Below are 16,325 nucleotides of genomic sequence, written 5' to 3' on the forward strand. Positions count from 1 at the left end.
GGCCTCCTTTCTTTCCTCGCCGCCAGCAGTTACATTGAGGAAGAACCTCCATGAGACCGCTGGCGGTGATGAAAGTCGTAATAGGCTTGGTGGTGCCTCAGGGCACTACCAAGCATATTGCAACCCTGAGAGCTGGCAGTAATGCAGTTCCCTGGCGGTTGCAACAGTGCAATGGCGATCCGACTGCCAAAGTCCTAATAGGGCAGTCAGACCGCTGGTGCGGAGGTGGCTGGACCACCACGCCCCACAAGTCTGGTGGTCTTCGGACCACCAGACTTATAAATGATCAGGGTCCTAAATCTGCTTCTGTCTACTGTTGTGCTAATAAAGCTTATCCACTCTCTTACAGTCTGTGAGGAATCACTAAGGGCAGCTTGTACTAAATTGAGAGAGAGCAAATCTTAGCTGATGAGCCAGTGGTTCATCTGATGAGGATGTTAGACTTCCATGTGGGTTGCAGGGTGTGTAATGAATATGAAAGAACATATAGAATGTGGGTGAGACTTTCACATGTGAAACATGCAAAATGCAGACACTAGGTACTTTTTATAAAGTACTCATCTCCTGTAATGAGTCGAAGACCGTTCCCACCTCAATTAATTATCATCAAATCTGTTTGCCATCTCACATCTCATATAATATAGGTAAATGTCCGGGCCACTTTGAACTCCTAGCACCCAAGTTATATCCACATTCTCAAAACAGATATTTGTGTAACTATCACAGTATAAAGTCAATATTTCTCAAAGCAGTGCATCATAAGTTACCAATTAGCCAAACATGAACGCAGTTTGAAGCAAACATTCTGAGAAGAGAGTAGTAGCAAAATAGCATGGCAGCAGGGGGCAAATGTAATGTAAATGAACATTAAAGTTCTCTGATTAATGAACCCATGCTAACATGGGAGCGAATACAGATTACAAAAATTAGTAGAATACAAACTCTTTATGTACATTTAGCCCAAAAAGTACTGTTGAGTTTTTCAACCGTGTTACTAGGGCCAGCTGCAGATTTTTTTAATGGAAGGAAAGGGCAGCCAATTAGTTTTCACTTTCAAGAGGTTTGAAAGTACTGACTGGAAGACAACATTTAGACCTTTGAAAAACGTCTGTTTAAAAATTAGTATTCAAATGTGATTATAGCTCAGTTTGAAACTTGACAGGTGGTGGCCATATTAGTATACAAAGTACAAAATATTTATATGTAAGCTAGATCTAGTATGTCATATACAAATTCTAACAAAAACTCACTGAAAATACCTGCTAAAGGTACATTTTGATAAACATGGTTTACAGCCTTCAAAATAGGCTTAATACAATTTTATATTTTCAATCTAAAACCTAAAAGCTCCTGAAAGTTGCCAGTTATGTTATGCTTATTGCATACTCCACTCGTAACTGAACACATAACATCACAGAAGACATCTCAAATGACATCAAGTATGGCATCGCTGCCTATAAATTGAGCATGAAAACTAGAATTCTTTACCCACGTTTTCATGTTAATCTCTCCAGACACATGCGTGTGAATCCTATCCAATATCATAATCAATGCCAGGTTGATGTGATATCTTGCACATATCAGCATGACATTAAAAACTCGAGTAGCTGAATCAGGATTTCATACTGACAGCTTCTAACCACACAAGGCGTTGATACTGTCCTTCTCACATTTTGGCATCTAATTGCAATACTATTGACCATGCTTAAACCAGCTCTTGAATAATTCAATCTATTCAGGGATAGTGCGAAATGGCTGGGAACAAGCAAAGTTAATCCCATTATTAAAGAAACCATCAGTCGATACAACTATTCTTGCTCATTATCGCACCAGCCCTCTGCTCTGGGGCAGCAGCTCTTTTTTCCTATCTGGCCGCCAAGGAGTAGAATGCTGCCCCCATCATCTATGGGCCACTGAGGACATCTCGCTTTATAAAAAATTCCTAAAAACTTGAGGTTTTTTCGTCTGCTTTCTAAGTGTTTCTTCTTTGGGTCCAGATTTCACTTCTAGCACTGGGGCATTTTTTTGAGTTGCTGTTGCGCTCTATAAACGCTTTAATAGGAATAAGAAAAATAATACCTTCAATTAAAAAATTATTTCCTTTGAAAAGATCATTGACATGTTGTGGCTAATTCATCATTAAATTGTCAAACCTGGATAGAACGTATTTTGTTTATATATCACCATATGAAATATAAAACACAATAAAAACCACCAACTACAATTTTGATATAACTTTGGAACATTCTATCTGAACCTTTTAAAGTGATCTAGATTCACTGCCTATACACTCACATATATATTTGGGTGGAGAGCTTTTCAAACAGGTACCCACAGGAAATGAATATGTGTTGGAGGGTCCCTTGGAAGACTGCGGGTATTAGGCAGAATTGTATTAGCCAGGTCTATCGCCTCTAGTATCTTGAGGCACCCCTTAATGTGAATCCCCCAACTAGAAGCAACCATTTTTAGCACTTTACTGTCAGGGTAGCGAGGCAGAGCAGTAAAAGGCTTACATAAAGGAGGAGTTGTGGGCTAATGACTCAGAGGTTAGCAACATAGCAAACAACACTTAGGGCCTGATTACGATGCCATAAGGAATGGCTCCAACCCTCGGTCTGAGCCATCCGTACCACATCGTAATCTCCTGTTTATAATAACTTTGACCAACACATTTTGATGGATTCGGTCCGAAATTATTACAAACAGGAGTTCTGAATGGCGGACGATGGGCTCGGAGAGCCCGTCCGCCATTTAGAAGGCCTGCAGTAATCCCTCGGCCAGCTCTTTCCGGCCGAGGGATTACAATGGCCGTTTCCCACTGCCTTTCTGTGCCAGCCTTTCTGAAATGGAAAGGCATTGGGAAACTGATTTTGGGGGCCCCCAGCAGGACCGCCAAGGGTGCAAGGCCGCCGAATGGCGGCCTTCCTGTTGATCCATGCACCCGGTGGCAGGCACCTTGAGGTGCCTTCCACCGGGTGCAGGGATGAACTGCACCTCTGCTCTTTGCTATGAGAGCATGCAATCAATTTGGAATGCATGCTCCCATAGCAAACTATAGGATTGTGACCAAACAGGGTTTGGTCGCATCCTAATAGCTGGGCTGGAACCAACAGCAGGAGGTCGTTTGGTTCCATTTCCAGAGCGATATCGGACGGACTCCGATTTATCCAACATCACAATCGGGTCCTTAGTAAATTGCTGGCAATCAGTGTTTTTCCTTATAGAAAAGTACTTTATTACATTCACTACTAAATACCATGCACCAATTAACAAAATATAGAAAGAATCGTCAAGTGGAAATGTGTCTGGTAATACTGTGCATTTAACATTTACTGAGGCTTTTTCACCCCAGTGCTGAGCCCTTTTTTTGCTGTCTAGGGTATTTCGCACTTAGACCTCCATAACTTTATTTCACATAAGGTATCCATGCCAAATATGCGTCCTTTTTTCCAACATTCTTAGGATTCTAGAGGTATCAAGGGTTTGTGTATTCCCCTGGAGGGGACCGAGAAAATAGGCGAAACATGGCAAAAGTTAGCACTAAACGTTCTAGACAAAAAAAGTGTCTGTTTTTCCGAAAAATGGCATCAACAAAAGGTTTGCTGAGGAGCTAAAGTCACTGGGCCAGATGTATGACCCATTTTTGCATGCACAAACAGGTTTGCGACCCGTTTGCGAATGCAAAAATACCAATGGGCCGTGTACAAACCCTATTTAGTGAGTTGCAATTTATTTGTGACTTCCTAAATAGGATTTGCGGCTTCCTATTAGGAAGGGGCTTCCCAAGGGCGTCCCTTCCTAATAGCGACTCGCTATCCTATGTAAGAATGTCTTGCGACCGCAATTGTGGTCTCAACACGCTCACAATTTACTGCCCTCTTCAAGAGGGTGGTAAAGCCCGCACAAAGCGAAGGGGTCCCCAGGGGACCCCTTCCTCTTTGTTAATGCAGGGGAAATATTTTTTAAGGGCAGGCAGTGGTCCCAGGGACCACTAGCTGCCCTTTCAAAAATTCAACAAAAACGTTTCATTTTTCATTTTTTAAATGCATCCTGTTTTCCTTAAAGGAAAACGGGCTGCATTGAAAAAATAAACTGCTTTATTTAAAAGCGGTCCCAGACATGGAGGTCTGCTAAGCCCAGCAGGCCACCATACCTGGGAGCGCCAGCCATTCCCAATGGGTTCACAAATTGCGAGTGCCTCATGAATATTGCTGAGGCAAGCAATTTGCGACCCCATTGGGAATCGCAAACAGTGTCTGTCACACCGTTGCACATTGGCATTAGCGACTCGCAAATTGCGACTTGCAATTTTTTGCAATTTGCGGGTCGCTAATGCCAATGGCCATATATCTGGCCCACTATCTTGCCAGCTTTCAGTACCATGCAGAGCTGTATCAAAACACTATTTTTTACCACAGTTTTGGCATTTTTCAAAGAGGTAGCCAATTTTTCCGATTATTTGTGGTAGCTTTGTGGTAGAAAACAAACTTGATACCCATGTGAGGATCTATAGAATCTATAACAATTGTTTTTATTCTACAAGGGGTCATCTGTATAGATTCTTCTGGGGCAGCCCAATGAAACTAACTGTTTAAAATTAAGAAATGTTTCCAATGACTAGAAAAAAACAGACATTTGTGACAACGTTTTCAACTTAACATTGTCTCATGACAGCTGATTAACAAAAGCAATATACCATTACATCCATCAGACCTTTCTGGTTTCAGGGATATATAGAGTTTGTAGGTTGTCCAAGAACACAATTTACCCAGAGCCAGTAATTTAGCTGCAACTTACAATGGTTTTTCATTGTGTACCCAGTATAGGCCAATTGATATGGTGAAATATGTAGAGTGAAAAATGTGTATGAAGGAAACCTATGTATTTCAGAAATAGCCACCAGATATGGAGTTTAGTAGCAGTGGTTATTTGTACATCTCAAAATTTGTGAATATCCATACTAGCACGTGATCCAGAGGGCATTTTTCAAAATGTCTGCTTTCTTCAGGCTGTCTTACATATGGAAGGAACGCATGCAGCAAAATACAATTGTTATAACTAATGTTTTACTAGTCTATGTTCCCACATGTCTTCTGATAAAAATGTGCCTCACTTGTATGGTTAGGCCTAGTGCCAGTGCCAGAAAATGTCCCAAAATACAACATGGACACATCACATTTTTCCAATGAAATGGACCCTGTTTTTTTTACAATGTGAGTAGCTGTGGATTTTGGTCCCTAGCTCAGTCGGCACCTAGAGAAATCTAGGACACCTGCACATTTTTGAAAACTAGACACCTAGGGAATCCAGGGTGTGGTGCGACTCACTAACTTTTCTTAACCAGAAGTCTTTGCAAACCTCAAACATTTTCTAAAACACACATATTGTCCTCAAAATTATGTGAGGAAAATGTTTGGAATCTGTGGATAGCCACATATTTCCTACTACCTAGCATTCCTCTAAGTCTTCTGACAAAAATGGAACCTCAATTATGTGGTTAGGGGTAGTGCTCAGGGTAGGAAACGGGCCAAAATTTAACATGGACACATCAAATTTTTACAGAAAACTGACCCTTTTATTTGCAATGTCAGTAGTAGTGGATTTTTGTCCTGGTGTAGCCAGAATTTAGAAAATCTATACATTTGTAAAAACTAGACACATAGAGAAATCCAGGGACATGCATTGCTCTCACCAGATTTTCTTATCCAGAAGCCCTTGTAAACTCCAAACATTGACTATAAAACACATTTTCCTCATATTTATTTGACAGAAAGTTCTGGAATCTGTGGGGAGCCACTAATTTCCTACCACCCTCAGTTCCCACATGTCTCTCGTTAAGAATGGTACCCACCTTTTGTGGGTGGTTCAAAAGACCACCACACAAAAGGCCCTAAAGCACTATGTTGAGAGATTAGCAATAGGGGTAGCTGCATTATTTGGGGTTGTGCTGTGCTGCCACTCATGTAAACCTGCCAACCACATACATTTTTGAAAAACTAGATGACCAGCGGATTGCAGGACAGTGTACCTTGTATGGAAACCACGAGGGTTTATTACCCACAATGTCCTGCAAACCTCATAGTTTCCCTAAAAATCATGATTTGGAACAAATACCTATATCCATTCCCAAGTGGAGGGGCTAAACCCTATTAGGCCACAGGGAGGAGGGGCATAGACCAATGCTCGAGGGGCTTGCCCTCAAATCTATACTGTATAGATACAGTGCCTGGTGTCTAGTGGGCTTTGTACCCCCAGAGGGAGATTGGGAGTGATTACCCCTATCCACTCATTATGTGCAGAAAGTCTTCTGGGCCACAGGGTGGTTGAGCACAGGCACATGCCCAGTGAGCACCTCCCCTCCCTAAAAAGTCTGCATAAATACATTACCTGGTTTTTAGTGGGCTTTCTGCTCCCTCGAAGGCAGAAAGACTGCCTGCTCCTTTGCAGGGAGGGGCATGGCTATGCCCCTGGAGGGCAGCCGCCACCCCTAGGTTTTTTTTCTTACTTCTCTCTGGTGCCTAGTGGGCTTTCTGCCCTCCTGGGGAGTATACTGGGGATAATTGCCCCACTCTGCCCTTGGGCAGAACGACTGTCCATGCACTTTTGTGGTAGGGATGTGGCCATGCCCATGGTAGGCAACCCCTACCTCTATTTGTTTTTACTTCTACCTGGTGTTTAGTTGGCTTTCTGCCACCCAAGGATGGGGAAGAGTGGGTGTAATTGCCCCATCTGTCCACCATGGGGAAATTAAGACTATCTGTACCCTTTTAAGGATTGGGCGCTCTGTCAGTGTCATAATTTCACTGCAGAGGGGCAAGGTCACTAAAGTAAAAGAACAGGTCTGAGAGCACATCCTAGCTGGAAGAAAATAATAAAGGGAAAAAAATATTTACAGCCTGTGGATGAATGGAAAAAATGATTTGCAAGTGAAAAAGTGCACCAAAAGGCACTGGAGTTCTTTGTAAAATGTTGTGATATTTACATATAAACTTTCAGGCAAACAAATCTAGTGGTGGGGGCTGCCCACAATGTGAATGACCATGCCCACCCCAAAAAGGATCAAACAGTATTTCAACATCCTCTGGGGGACTCACTACTTTGTCTTCCACTGTCTCAAGGAATATCACTAGACCTGCCTCTATCTCAAGAACCATACATTGAGCTTTCCACTGGGACAAATCCCCTCCACAACAACTGACAGATCTAAACTTCATCATGGGGAAATTTCATGGGGCCTACCCCATCCAACAAGCAACATGGAACCTCTTGGTATACTCCTGCTCCACTGAGCCAACTAGCTAGTTGGTTTTATCCTGTGTCAGTGGTAGGGATATCTATATTAAACAATTACTATAAGTAATTACCTTTGCTTTAACCTCTACTGCCTTTGACCTGTGTAACATTTACCCAGAGCTTCCCTCCAGAAGCAGGTTATTTGCACTCTTTGTAACATCTGAGATGCAGATGTTTCTACACAATTAATGTTTACCACAAATGGTCACCAATGATGCAATGATTACATCAAACAGGGGCAGCCCTATTACCCAAACCTGGAGCAATAAAATATATAATAACAACAATGGTTCAAGGCAAAATTACACAATAAAACAGAAATAAAGATAAATATAAAAAGTGCAACACAAGGAGAAAATGTAATGAAAAATGATAGAATATTATACCCATAAACAGAAAATTATCAAAAAAAGGTTATTTTTACTGAGGCAAAAAATTATAAAAAAATTACAGTGACAGAATGAACAAACAGGTGCTCATACAGTTAAACAACCAACAGTCCAAACAGCACAATTGATAGTGTAAACAATAAAACAATGGGTGAGGAAAAATATAACAAAAACAACAACTGATGCAAACAATTTCAAAATCAGAATTGGCAATAGATGCCTCCTCTTTAGTGTGTGCCAAAGAGAGCTCTGTGTCATGCAAATTTGAGACTAAATCAGTGCAAAAATTATAAATTGCAGGGAAAAGGTGATTAAAATCCCGAAGGGCAAAGCATGAAGAAATAAAGTCCAGTGCATTAGCAAAGCTCTACGTGGAAGAAAAACCATGTCGAAAAAAGAATCAAGGAAATGAATAAATGTAATGCCAGTATAATTCAGGCACCCATCCTTAAGGTATTGAGGCCTGTCAAGAATAATTGGCCAGAAAACTATATATATATATATATATATATATATATATATATATATATATATATATATATATATATATATATACACGAAGGGCATTCTGGGACACCCGCCCTCTTTCATACTGCACAGCTGTACATGATGCCTGTGAACAAGAAGTATAAAACTTCGAAACGCGTAAGGCTCGAAAATAAAGCTCTGAACGTCTGAATCCTGACTGCCTGCACTGGGTCTGCTTCTGAGTGCTCCTCGAACCGGGGGAGATTGTTTTCAAAATATATATATATATATATATATATATATCTTACCTACTGGGGGTCGCCAGTAGGTAGTTATAGTTAGGACCTATTGTCCATAGGAAATCCGCAACATTCTATTGGGAATATATTTGGCGCCGATTGACGAATCTTCGCAAAATTTTCCAAACTTTTGGCCAGCTCCGCTCGAAGGGTCGAGGGCTCCTTAATCGGAGGTTTTCTTGTGGATTTAATAAAGGAGCATGGCCCACTTGCTGTAGTCTGGACCTACGAAAGGTAATGCAAATGTGCAAATCAGACGACAGCGTTGGAAGGGATTTGATGAGGAGGACTTCCAACATCAATCGCTCTGAAAACGAGAACTTTTGAAAGAGAACGATAATATCTGGCAATATGCCTGTAAACTCATATTTCCGTGACTGATGTACCATTCATTTGGAATTACATGCACCGGCACAATGCAAAGAGCAAGTTATTTACTGCCTTAAACAACGTGAATTGTTCCGTGTATTACCAGCAGCCAGTCAAGTGTTTCGGATGCATTATGGGATCTGTATTTTTCAGTCACGTGACTCAATGACATTTTCAAAAAAGCGTGCACATATGCACTTGGCGTTCAGCTTCCTGTCCGTGACCAAGGCTATTCGCCGAAACATGTTGGAACAATGGAAGCCTAACTGTGCAGCTTATCTCTAAATAAAGCTGTTGTTTTCAGAGACGGGCCTCTATTTTGTGCTCATTGGCGTGGTGAATCGGCAGGCTGCTCCGTGCCTGTCTCCAGAGGCCGCCCTGAAGGGTCGAGGGCTCCTTAATCGGAGGTTTTCTTGTGGATTTAATAAAGGAGCATGGCCCACTTGCTGTAGTCTGGACCTACGAAAGGTAATGCGAATGTGCAAATCAGACGACAGCGTTGGAAGGGATTTGATGAGGAGGACTTCCAACATCAATCGCTCTGAAAACAAGAACTTTTGAAAGAGAACGATAATATCTGGCAATATGCCTGTAAACTCATATTTCCGTGACTGATGTACCATTCATTTGGAATTACATGCACCGGCACAATGCAAAGAGCAAGTTATTTACTGCCTTAAACAACGTGAATTGTTCCGTGTATTACCAGCAGCCAGTCAAGTGTTTCGGATGCATTATGGGATCTGTATTTTTCAGTCACGTGACTCAATGACATTTTCAAAAAAGCGTGCACATATGCACTTGGCGTTCAGCTTCCTGTCCGTGACCAAAGCTATTCGCCGAAACATGTTGGAACAATGGAAGCCTAACTGTGCAGCTTATCTCTAAATAAAGCTGTTGTTTTCAGAGACGGGCCTCTATTTTGTGCTCATTGGCGTGGTGAATCGGCAGGCTGCTCCGTGCCTGTCTCCAGAGGCCGCCCTGAAGGGTCGAGGGCTCCTTAATCGGAGGTTTTCTTGTGGATTTAATAAAGGAGCATGGCCCACTTGCTGTAGTCTGGACCTACGAAAGGTAATGCGAATGTGCAAATCAGACGACAGCGTTGGAAGGGATTTGATGAGGAGGACTTCCAACATCAATCGCTCTGAAAACGAGAACTTTTGAAAGAGAACGATAATATCTGGCAATATGCCTGTAAACTCATATTTCCGTGACTGATGTACCATTCATTTGGAATTACATGCACCGGCACAATGCAAAGAGCAAGTTATTTACTGCCTTAAACAACGTGAATTGTTCCGTGTATTACCAGCAGCCAGTCAAGTGTTTCGGATGCATTATGGGATCTGTATTTTTCAGTCACGTGACTCAATGACATTTTCAAAAAAGCGTGCACATATGCACTTGGCGTTCAGCTTCCTGTCCGTGACCAAGGCTATTCGCCGAAACATGTTGGAACAATGGAAGCCTAACTGTGCAGCTTATCTCTAAATAAAGCTGTTGTTTTCAGAGACGGGCCTCTATTTTGTGCTCATTGGCGTGGTGAATCGGCAGGCTGCTCCGTGCCTGTCTCCAGAGGCCGCCCTGAAGGGTCGAGGGCTCCTTAATCGGAGGTTTTCTTGTGGATTTAATAAAGGAGCATGGCCCACTTGCTGTAGTCTGGACCTACGAAAGGTAATGCGAATGTACAAATCAGACGACAGCGTTGGAAGGGATTTGATGAGGAGGACTTCCAACATCAATTGCTCTGAAAACGAGAACTTTTGAAAGAGAACGATAATATCTGGCAATATGCCTGTAAACTCATATTTCCGTGACTGATGTACCATTCATTTGGAATTACATGCACCGGCACAATGCAAAGAGCAAGTTATTTACTGCCTTAAACAACGTGAATTGTTCCGTGTATTACCAGCAGCCAGTCAAGTGTTTCGGATGCATTATGGGATCTGTATTTTTCAGTCACGTGACTCAATGACATTTTCAAAAAAGCGTGCACATATGCACTTGGCGTTCAGCTTCCTGTCTGTGACCAAGGCTATTCGCCGAAACATGTTGGAACAATGGAAGCCTAACTGTGCAGCTTATCTCTAAATAAAGCTGTTGTTTTCAGAGACGGGCCTCTATTTTGTGCTCATTGGCGTGGTGAATCGGCAGGCTGCTCCGTGCCTGTCTCCAGAGGCCGCCCTGAAGGGTCGAGGGCTCCTTAATCGGAGGTTTTCTTGTGGATATATATATATATATATATATATATATATATATATATATATATATATATATATATATATATATATATATATATATACACGAAGGGAATAATGATTTAAAGAGGCATCCTACTTAGGACATTGTACTACACATCCCAGAATGCACAGACCTACTGCAAGGCATTCTGGGACACCCGCCCTCTTTCATACTGCACAGCTGTACATGATGCCTGTGAACAAGAAGTATAGAACTTCGAAACGCGTAAGGCTCGAAAATAAAGCTCTGAACGTCTGAATCCTGACTGCCTGCACTGGGTCTGCTTCTGAGTGCTCCTCGAACCGGGGGAGATTGTTTTCAAAATTTACTGACGGCTTTCCAGCCGTGAGGAGGCACCACCCCTGATACTGTGGGGCCATGGACATGGAACTGTCACAAGTCCGTTTGGGTTGCAGACCGGCATGATGTACCAGAATCTTTCGTTTGTAGGCCGACTAGAGAACGACATTAACTTTTAAATTTCTGCATGTCACTGCGCAGAGTCTACGAAGGGAATAATGATTTAAAGAGGCATCCTACTTAGGACATTGTACTACACATCCCAGAATGCACAGACCTACTGCAAGGCATTCTGGGACACCCGCCCTCTTTCATACTGCACAGCTGTACATGATGCCTGTGAACAAGAAGTATAAAACTTCGAAACGCGTAAGGCTCGAAAATAAAGCTCTGAACGTCTGAATCCTGACTGCCTGCACTGGGTCTGCTTCTGAGTGCTCCTCGAACCGGGGGAGATTGTTTTCAAAATATATATATATATATATCTTACCTACTGGGGGTCGCCAGTAGGTAGTTATAGTTAGGACCTATTGTCCATAGGAAATCCGCAACATTCTATTGGGAATATATTTGGCGCCGATTGACGAATCTTCGCAAAATTTTCCAAACTTTTGGCCAGCTCCGCTCCTCTCCTACTCTGAAAGTTTCGTGGTGATTCATCAAGCGGGGGCTGAGAAAAAAGGGGGTCCCAAAATGCATTTTCCCCATGCAATTTCCCATAGGATCTGTTGTCGCAGCTACAGCCCGAACCGCTGAATGGAATGACACCAAATTTGGCAAAGAGGTAGTCCTCAGTTCGGACTCATGCCTTTTGCATATATGGTGTGAATCCGTTCAGTAGTTTCTGAGAAAATTAGAGTTAAATGTAGATAAATATCTATGGCCGCGGAGGATCCGCGCACCCTACACGCACCGTAAGCGCACCCTCCCCGAACTGAGCGCGCACCCTCCCGATCGCACGCTGAATGCTAATTGGCTGTCAAGTGTCTCTCTACATTCGAAACCAGGAACTGTTGGCGCCCATTTTCTGCCTCGGTAGAAGTGAGGCTGAAGAAGGAAGGGGAATAAGTGTGTAAAACATATAAAGGGGGCAGAGTGGAAATACTCTGACCCTCTAGAGGTGCTTAGGGGGTCCCAGAAGGACCCCCTGGGGCCCCCTTTTTTTTTTTTTTAAACTGCGAAATGCGTGCACGGTGCGCGCATCCTATCGCGGTGGGTGCACGGATTCTCACACGTTGGGTGCACGGATCCACGGCAATGTTTTTTTAAAAAAGACAAGAAATCATTGGTTGTATGACTACTTTCTACACTGAAAGGTAGGGTGTATATTTCTGTTTTTTAAAGGTATGATTCTTATTGGTTAATAAAAACAGATTGTAAGGAACATTAAATATGATAAGCTGATATGTTGAAAAGTCAAGCACACTTCCTGCCTTGTTTAGTAACATTGTGCGCTGAACTTGTGACCTGTGAGCTCAGTGCAGTGTTCCATGAGCTGTTTCTATCGTAACAGGCAGAAGGCAGATTGGGGGAAGGGTTGAAATGTATTTCAGTTGGAAAGAGTTGAAATGTTTAACCAATAGAAATGTGTGTTTGCTTTTGAGTTTATGTGTGAAGGATTGTGATTTGATGTTTACATGTATATGTGTGGAAAATAAAAGGGAAACTTTTCCATTCTTTGCTTTTGCTGAGAGGTGCACAGTGCAGAGATTCTGTAAAAGAAAATATGGTGAGTGACTGATATACTTCTTAATCTACAAAAGAACTTGAAAGATGAGTTATTTAATTGTGAGGGGATGTTTGTAGACTATTTTGATTTTAATCAGACTAATGTATTTCTCCTGCTAAAGTGTTGGGAGTACTTTTTTTCTCTACAATCTTATTGACAGTGTGTGTGCATTTAGAAACCTTTTTGTGATAAGCATTTGTGTTTTTCATGTGTTTGCAGACAGATAACTGTGTTGTTTTTATATTTTGGTAGAATTAGAAACCAGTCATTGTTTATGAATTTGTGAAATGAGTTATGTTATGTTTCTATACTAAAATGTAGTACTACTTCCAGATGAAGAAATGTGTTTTGGTATAGTGCAAGAGATAGTGTTGTTTATCTAGAATCACACAGTGAGTCTGTGTGCATTTGGGAACCACTGTGAGAGAAGCATTTGGTAACATCGTTTATTTGCTGACAGATAACTGTTTTAACTTGTAATGTTGTGAAGTTTTAGTAGCATTAGAAGACAGTTATGGCTTATGATCTGATTAAATGAGTCAGGCTTTGACAGAAAAGTGCAGTCCTGAAATATGTAGATTGTGTGCAGTTCCGTTACCAGTTGCACTGTAGAGAATGAGTTTTGGTAAACTCCTAGTGATAGTGGTGCTTGTCTAGAATCACACGGTGAGTCTGTGTGCATTTGGGTAAGGATTGTGAGAGAAGCATTTGATAACATCGTGTATTTGCTGACAGATAACTGTTTTAAAACTGGTCATGTTGTCAAGTTTTAGTAGCATTAGAAGACAGTCTTTGCTTATGCTTTGATTAAATGAGTCAGGCTTTGACACAAAAGTGCAGTCCTGAAATATAAAGATTGTGTGCAGTTCCCTTACCACTTTCACAGTAGTGAATGAGTTTTGGTAAACTCCTAGGTATAGTGGTTGTTGTCTAGAATCACACTGTGAGTCTGTGTGCATTTGGGAAACACTGTGAGAGAAGCATTTGGTAACATCGTGTATTTGCTGACAGATAACTATTTTAAAACCTGTTATGTTGTCAAGTTTTAGTAGCATTAGAAGCCAGTCATTGCTTATGCGTTGATTAAATGAGTCAGGCATTGACACAAAAGTGCAGTCCTGAAATATGAAGGTTGTGTGCAATTCCCTTACCACTTCCACAGTAGTGAATGATTTTTGGTAAACTCCTAGGTATAGGTGTTGTTGTCTAGAATCACACTATGAGTCTGTGTGCATTTGGGAAGCACTGTGAGAGAAGGATTTGGTAACATTGTGCATTTTTTTAGCAGATAACTCTTTTAAAACCTGTCATGCTGTCAAGTTTTAGTAGCATTAGAAGGTAGTCTTTGCTTATGCATTGATAAAATGAGTCAGGGTTTGACACTAAGGTGCAGTACCATGTACTATTCTGTTCACTGTGGCAGAACTGAAAATTTAAAAGTTTTACCTAAGCACTGTCCTAGAAGTAGTGTGATTATTTAGTCAGTTTCTAAGTACCAAATAGATTGCTTCAAATGTCTATGCAGCATGCATGTAGTGTTCTAACATACTATATACTTGTCTTTTACACCTTCAATTCCCTAGTCAGTATCCATACACTTCCAGGAAACACCCTGTCACTTCCTTTTCAGTCCTCTAGAGACCCATTCAACAGCATGTACTAATCCGTTCACTGTGCCAAAACCCAAACACTTATAAATTCACAAAGACACTCTCTTTCCAGTACTCTAATGATTCAGTCACTGCCTATGTATTCATGCACTGAGCCAGGTCTTAGCATATGGACTTCTTCATACCCCTATCCACTATGCATGCAGTCCTCTAACCACCTACACAATTGTCTTTCACAACTTCAATTCCCCAGTCAGTATCCATTCACTTCCAGCAAACACCCTGTCACTCCCGTTGCACTCCTCTAGTGACCCATTCAGCATCATGTACTAATCCATTCACTGCGCCAAAACCCAACCACTTATAAATTCACCCAGGCACACTCCTTGCAGTACTCTAATCATTCAGTCAGTACCCAAGTACTGATCCAGTGACCCAGGCCTTAGTATATGGACTGCTTCAAACCCCTATCCACTATGCATGCAGTTGTCTAACCACCTACACACTTGCCTTTCGCACCTTCAATTCCCCAGTCAGTATCCATACACTTCCAGGAAACACCCTGTCACTTCCTTTGCAGTCCTCTAGTGACCCATTCAGCACCATGTACTAATCCATTCATTGTGTTAAAACCCAAACACTTATAAATTCACAAAGCTACTATCTTTGCAGTACTCTAATTATTCACTCAGTGCCTAAGTATTCATGCACTGAGCCAGGCCTTAGCACATGGACTGCTTCAAACCCCTATGCACTATGCATGCAGTCTTCTAACCACCTAGAAACTTGTCTTTCACACTTTCAATTTCCTAGTCAGTATCCATACAGTCCAGCACTTGTCACTGCCTTTGCACTCCTCTAGTGACCCATTCAGTACCAAGTACTAATCCATTCCCTTTGCGAAAAGCCTAGCACTTATAAATTCTCCTAGGCACTCTCCTTGCTGTACTCTAATCATTCAGTCAGTACCCAAGTAGTCATGCAGTGAGCCAGGCCTTAGCACATGGACTGCTTTAAATGCCTATGCAGTATGGATGCAGTCGTCTAATCACCTACACAGTTGTGTTTCACACCTTCAATTCCCTAGTTAGTATTCATACTCTTCTAGCAAACACCCTGTCACTCACCCAGTGTGTCTCATTATAGTACTGTAATCATTTAGTCAGTTAGCATGTAGAGTTTTAGTGAGGTAGGCTTTAGGGCATGAACTGCTTCAAAGTAGTATGCACTATGCATGTAGTGTTTTAACCATCGTCACACTTGTGGTTCAGGGACATAGTTTCTTAGTCAGTTTTTATATAAAATGTGTTTGTACAGTAATGGAATAGTATCATTTTGAAAGTTATTAATATACATTTATTTGTGATTCTTTTTTACAGATACAGAATAGGAGTGTTTCTCATCTGTTTGCACTCTTCTCGTGCAAGATTGTTCGGATGAAGGGTCCTTACGTGTTTCATCATACTTGCCGTGCCGCATGAGTATTTTTTGTTAGGATCCCCTCATAACAGAACTCTTTTGAAAATCTTGTGCATGATAAAGGTGGCATTGGTCTTTGTTTGCCCCTTGGGAAAAGTAAAACATTTCCTCACCACTGAAGAAAAAGGTTGTGGGCTTGGTT

Source organism: Triturus cristatus, chromosome 2_1, assembly GCF_964204655.1.
Source record: "Triturus cristatus chromosome 2_1, aTriCri1.1, whole genome shotgun sequence".
In the NCBI taxonomy this organism is placed as follows: domain Eukaryota; kingdom Metazoa; phylum Chordata; class Amphibia; order Caudata; family Salamandridae; genus Triturus; species Triturus cristatus.